Source organism: Lutra lutra, chromosome 3, assembly GCF_902655055.1.
Source record: "Lutra lutra chromosome 3, mLutLut1.2, whole genome shotgun sequence".
Classification (NCBI taxonomy): Eukaryota; Metazoa; Chordata; class Mammalia; order Carnivora; family Mustelidae; genus Lutra; species Lutra lutra.
Window position 1 is genome coordinate 120332672 of NC_062280.1, and position 6000 is coordinate 120338671.

The window sequence follows — 6000 nt, forward strand, 5'->3', positions numbered from 1 at the left end:
TCTCACCTTAAAACTTCAGATATATGTAATTACTTTCAAAGATAACACAGTGGTATAAAAATTATTTTGCAAGAATTTTCACTTATAATTATTTCAATATTCCCATGAGGTAAAGATTAAGGAATTAAAGTATAATGAGATACTTTTAAAAAAAGATTTTATTTATTTATTTAAGAGAGAGAGAGAAAGTGAGAGAGAGAGGATGAGCAGGGGAGGCAGAGGGAGAAGGAGAAGCAGACTCCTGGATGAGCAGGGAGCCCGACTAGGGGCCCGACTAGGACCCTGGGATCATGACCTGAGCCAAAGGCAGACACTTAATCGACTGAGCCACCCAGGTGGCCCTAAAATGAGACAGTTTTCAAGGTCACACATTTGTTAGGGATACAGTGAAAGGCAGAGTCTCAGCTTCCTGACCCTAAACCAGAATTGCTCCAAGAGACCGCAGAGAATTGAACACAATGCATGCTACGGACTTTCCATCTATTAACTTGTAGTTGGGAGGTGTTATCATTGTGTCAGTTTTCAATATTGGGGGGATCAAGGCTTAGAGAGATAAGGCGATGTTCTCCAGATGATAGAGTCATGAACTGTTGACCAAGTTTATGGCCGAACATGACTGAGCCCAAACTTTGGGCTGTGTTAGAGCAGCTATGCAGCTTGGCCAGAGCAGGTTTTCTCTGAGCTCTGTCACAGTGTTTGGCTGTTCAGGTAATGCCCGGTGCAAGAGTGCCTGACTTCTGGGATCAGCCCAGGCTTTACTGGCTGCACTTCCGCAGCCTTGCGCCGTAGCAAGAGGCAGTGCCATCAGGGAGGAAATATCTTAAATTGGGATGTCCAATGGGGATACTTCTTTTCTACTTGGTTTGCTGGAGGGGTGCCTTTTCTTCTGTGCTCAATGATGCCGTATGTGACAGCTGCCAGGCTGCCAGGCGCACTCACATACGTTAGTACCTTAGGGTCATTGTTCTTGCTGTCTTAGCCAAACCACCTGTAGAATGGGCCTGGGACACAGCCAGGGCTTAGGAGGGAGGAATTCCAAAGTTAGTTTATAACTTCTTCATACTTCGTGGGGGCGGGGTGGAGACAAAAGCTATATTCATTGTAGATAGTGTTATCTCTTTACCTCAGTCATAGAACTCAATATCTAGGCTTGAGATGGTGCAGTCTTATAAAGAAAATTCAGAGCTCATTGAAAATGTTATCAGTTACCAACTCACCACTGATAAAAAAGGCTATAATATTTACTAAGCAGTTAAAGTATCAGGCTACAAACTGTGAACTTTCCTAATACTGATATTTGATGTTTCTGGTGAAATTCAGTGCTTGAGATGATACCTGGAAAGTCCATAAAACTTCAAAGATCTATAAACAAGTCAACTTAACTACCTCAAATATCCTAACATGCCACTGGTACTTCAACTTTTCCACGTGTTTACTGAGAAATAAAACTCAAACCACACTCAGGGGGTTGGAAGCCATGTGGGTATGTGAGTTGGGGAATTCTGGGCTTCTAATGGGGATGTGGAATCCTTGGGTCCCTGGTTTACCCAGAGGGGGTTAACCTTGTAAGTTTGTACTTCTTTTCAGTCAGGGTAATACAAACGGAGGAGTTTTTTTGGCCTGGAACTTGACAAGTGCCATTTAAACAGAGTATAATGATGGGTCTGACTGGTTCCCTGTCAAGAAAAGTCAGGGAGCTCAGTAGCTAACTTGGCTACACTACACATTTGCATTGGACTGGTAAACTTAACGCCTATTGCAGGCATGGAAAATGCCACTGACATATGAGTTACGGTTGCTGTGAAAACCATAACTTTGAGTTTATTGACTTTTGGTATGTTTAAGACTTTACCTATTGTGGGGGCGCCTGGGTGGCTCAGTGGGTTAAAGCCTCTGCCTTCAGCTCAGGTCATGATTCCAGGGTCCTGGGATCGAGCCCCGCATCGGGCTCTCTGCTCGGCAGGGAGCCCGCTTCCTCCTCTCTCTCTCTCTGCCTGCCTCGCTGCCTACCTGTGATCTCTATCTGTCAAATAAAAGAAAAAAATCTTAAAAAAAAAAAAAAAGACTTTACCTATTGTGTTAGCATGTTCAGGGTAGGGATGCCGAGTAGAATTCGTGTCACATTTTCAGAAGAAGACCGATTCTGCTTTAAACTCTTTTTCCCCCCCTCCTAACAGGTTCTCTGAATCTACAGAAAGCTGTCAGAGACTTCAACTCTGGTTCAGTCGCTCCATTACCATTGGCTTGAATTAGAAAATACATCAGTCCTGTGTCCAACTCACAAAACTTAGACCCAGAAGGAAAAATAAATTCCTTGTGAGGTCATCCCTCTAGTCTGAACACTATCTGGTAGACTCCTTGAGCCACTAAAATGGCAAAGATCTTGGATGTCTGCCCAGCTGTCAGACAGAATGGAAGAGACAAGGAAAGTGGCCAGGAGCAGTGGCGCACAAGAACATGGAGCCTGAACAGGAAAACAGAGGAGATGGAACAGTGCTACATAATGATTAGAGCAACTTACATGGGACCAAAGAAAAGCACTTCTGTGAGTGTGTGAGTGTGAGTGCGTGTATGTGTGAATGCGCGTGCGTGTGTTGGGGGAGGGAAGGGGAGTGCTAATGAAAACCTTTCAGACACAAATAAAACACTTACTCATTTCTTTACAGGTATTCCATCAAAAAGAGTGCCAGAAAATCCAGGAACAGAGCTGGTGGCTTTTTTGTCTTGAAAAGCCAAATAAAAAGTAAAGGAATAGAAAAAAGTAGAGGCAGAGCTGAGATGATTGTAAGCTATATTTGGTAAAGTGATCTGGGTGTGAGTATGTGTCTGCAAATTCTAGCTTGTTCCTCAGTTCTCGACACTTCCTCAGTCTGCATTCACAGCCAGCAGTCTGATTACTGACCTTTATAGAAAGAAGTCTGCTGAGATGGGGAAATTTCAACAGTTCACTTAGCAAGCTTGACGCAGAGGGGATCCTTCTTTCTGCAGTTTCAGATGGGCTAGTTACTTATCTGAAGGGAGTTAAGAGGTCCAGCAACTCTTGAATCCTCATCCTGTGAGCTTGAGATGTGTTTTCCAAGAAGGTTCTTTTTAGGCGTTTGAAATATTGAGAGCATACCGCCATGTTTATTTGATTTTATTCCTTCATTTTTCTAAAAAGCAATTTGATACATTTGTATTTCTTTCTGGATAAAATCATGTGAAATTATTTTATATTGCTTGACAGACTGCATTGTTAACCCTCATAGTATGTAATGTGTGTCAAAGAATGCATTACATACAGTGCACATTTATTGGATACACTGTAGTCTCTTAAAATACGGGTAAAAGCTGCCTTAAGCATCAAAATATCTCTGTTCTTCCAAGAGCAAAAGATATTGTGTTATTGCCTGTTGGTTTGAGAGATACAGTTTAAACACTTACTTTACATAAAAATACATATAAAATAGAGCCCATTTTTGGATCACCTTTGATCTGTAAGTGGTACCAAAAGGAATAGATTTTATGGGGAACTCACCTATTCTTGATCAAGGTGGTTGGTTATTCACATATTTTTACAAAATGTAAATATTTTGTTCATTGCTTAAGAATAAGAGAAGTTTCCATAAAGGTGTGTGATGTCAGTTTTCTTTTTAAGAAGTTTTTTCTGACTTGCTAAAGTCTTCTGTATCTGCATAATTTCTCCCCCAGTCCTTTCAGCTAAAAACCTAATTGAAGCTGATGTCCACCAGGGAGCATTCATGAACCTGTAGATCAAGGTTCTATAGGCACTTCCATGATCAGAGCAAAATCTTTGTTGGTTTAAGTTAGATCTTGTACATTATAGGAGCCACAATATGGTAGGGTTGGCTGAGTCTATATTTCCAATTTTTCTTTGCTGAGAACTCTCATAAAAACTCATATCTTTTGAAAAAAATCCCAATAATTCCCAGGTCTGGATTATGTTCTGGTTATGCTCCTGAAAGCACAAACATTTTTCTGCCCATAATTAGTGGGGGAGACTTAGGCTGATAATGGCTTATTTAAAAATTGTATGCTCTATAGATATTTAAAAATTATATAGATCTAAAAATTTTACATGTATGTTGCTGAAATCATATGTATGATGCTAAAACATTTGTATATTCATACACCCATGTGTCTAAAAGAGGTGGTCTTTTAAGAAAAATACTTTCCCAAACCATGAGCTGAGCATCGCTTTGTGGATTGTATGTCTAGTCACTTTCTGTGTATAGACAAGTTTCCATATGCCAGAGAAATAGAACTACTTCCAGGAACATGAATTTCACTGAGAGTTCTTTTCTGGAATATTTACAATGTGGTCATGCATCTGTGTTAAGTTAGATCTGAAAATTTTCTGCCAGTATAAGAAATCTTAAAATCTAAGATGCTAGTACCATTTTTTTACATCCCAGATTGATTTTTAGATATCAGTTCAGGCTTTTTATTACTAGGATTCTTCACTCTATTGTTTTTTTAATGCCTTCTATGCAGATGTAATTGTTTTCATTAAATATGATAGAAATGATATACTAAATGATTTTGAAAAATTGGTATAAAATGAATCCTTGCTTGGGGAAAATATGTCACATACACATAGAGAACAATTTTTAAACATTTGCAAGCATACCGGGTCTATGAAGAATTCTGTGTAAGTACAATTGTGTAACGTTTCCTTTAGCTTCTCTTCAGTAAGTGATGTTGGATTTACTGATTTCTGCAGCCCAGTGGGGATCTGGGATTATAGACCTCAAATCATAGTTCTATATGGAAGGCTTCTTAATGAATTAGATTTTCAATAAATACCACATTGCAAAGGGCCAAAATCCACCACATAAATTGAGGTACTGAATTGTATCGATCACTTTGATGAGTGTTCAAGTAAACATTAACAAAAGAAAATACTTGAAGTATTAAATAATGGAATTTATAATGGGCTCTTAATCATTCAGACATTACCCCCAAATTTGCAACTGTATTTTGAGTGGCATCCAGTAGGCACTCAAAGTTTTTGTTGACCTAAACTCCGTGTCTTCTGCACTGATTATATGCCTTTGGAGCCATTCTCCATGTGACTGCGTGTTGGCAGTACTGGGAGAGCTCTCCTGACTACAGATTCTGAATGCGCAGATCTAACGCTGGGCTTGCTCACAGCATGGTTTTGAAAGGATCCCAGAAGATTCAAATATGTAGATGGTGTTAAGAACCACCACTCTACTACTATATTTGTTGAATTTTTTTTTTTTTTAACATTTCTTCAATTCAGCAGTCAGCTTTTTGGAGAGAAGGACATTGCCATGGAATATGGGAAGCATGTACATTGCAGTGGTAGGTATCTCAAAGGAGGAGATGATGGCTTAGGAATCCATATTCAGGATTAAATGAATTGAGGGTCCCTCTAATCTAATGATTTCCTAAGAACATGTTAGGAAAGAAGGTTGAAGATGTTTTTTTAGCTTCTAACCCAGACAAGATTAGGTGAGAACATTACTAAGGCGTAAGTGTCCGCTAAACTAAACCAGGCAAGTCAAAATGTATCTAGGATTACATACTTTGTAATAGGCAGCTTGTTTTTGTTTTTGTTTTGCTTTTATGGACTTGAGCTATATTGAAAGGTTTAGTTACCTAAGCTAAAATAATTTTTATGCGTCCTAGCCAGCATTTAGAGTGTGAATGGGTGATGGAAATGGAAAGCAAATGCCAACTCTGCAGGTCTGCGTTGCCTTCCCATCATGGCAAGGAGACAACAGAGCCTCTCATAGGGTTCTCTCCTAACCAACCACAAACCCGTATTTCAAAGATAATTCTCCGAGGCACAATGATGGGAGTGCTCATTTATCAGCCAAGAAACCTGTTTCTTTTAATAACAACTGCATTAAAATTTTTGTTCAATTATAGTTGTTCTCCCCAACTATTAAAATGGGCACTTTCCACAAAAGTTTTTATAATTGGCAGTAGGTTAGTCCTTAGAAAATCCTCAATCTTTAACTAATACTTTAG

At 39.4% G+C, this 6000-nt stretch overlaps 1 long non-coding RNA gene across 2 annotated transcripts in view; it reads left to right on the forward strand.

Annotated features, from left to right (window-relative positions):
* The window catches only part of LOC125096178 (uncharacterized), a 46377-nt gene extending 41574 nt beyond the window's left edge, over positions 1–4803 (forward strand). For both annotated transcript variants that reach the window (XR_007126092.1, XR_007126093.1), the window contains exons 2-3: positions 2178–2545; positions 2667–4803. This is a non-coding gene — a long non-coding RNA (uncharacterized LOC125096178). The remainder of the gene's footprint in view (positions 1–2177; positions 2546–2666) is intronic.
* Positions 4804–6000: the final 1197 nt, after the last annotated feature.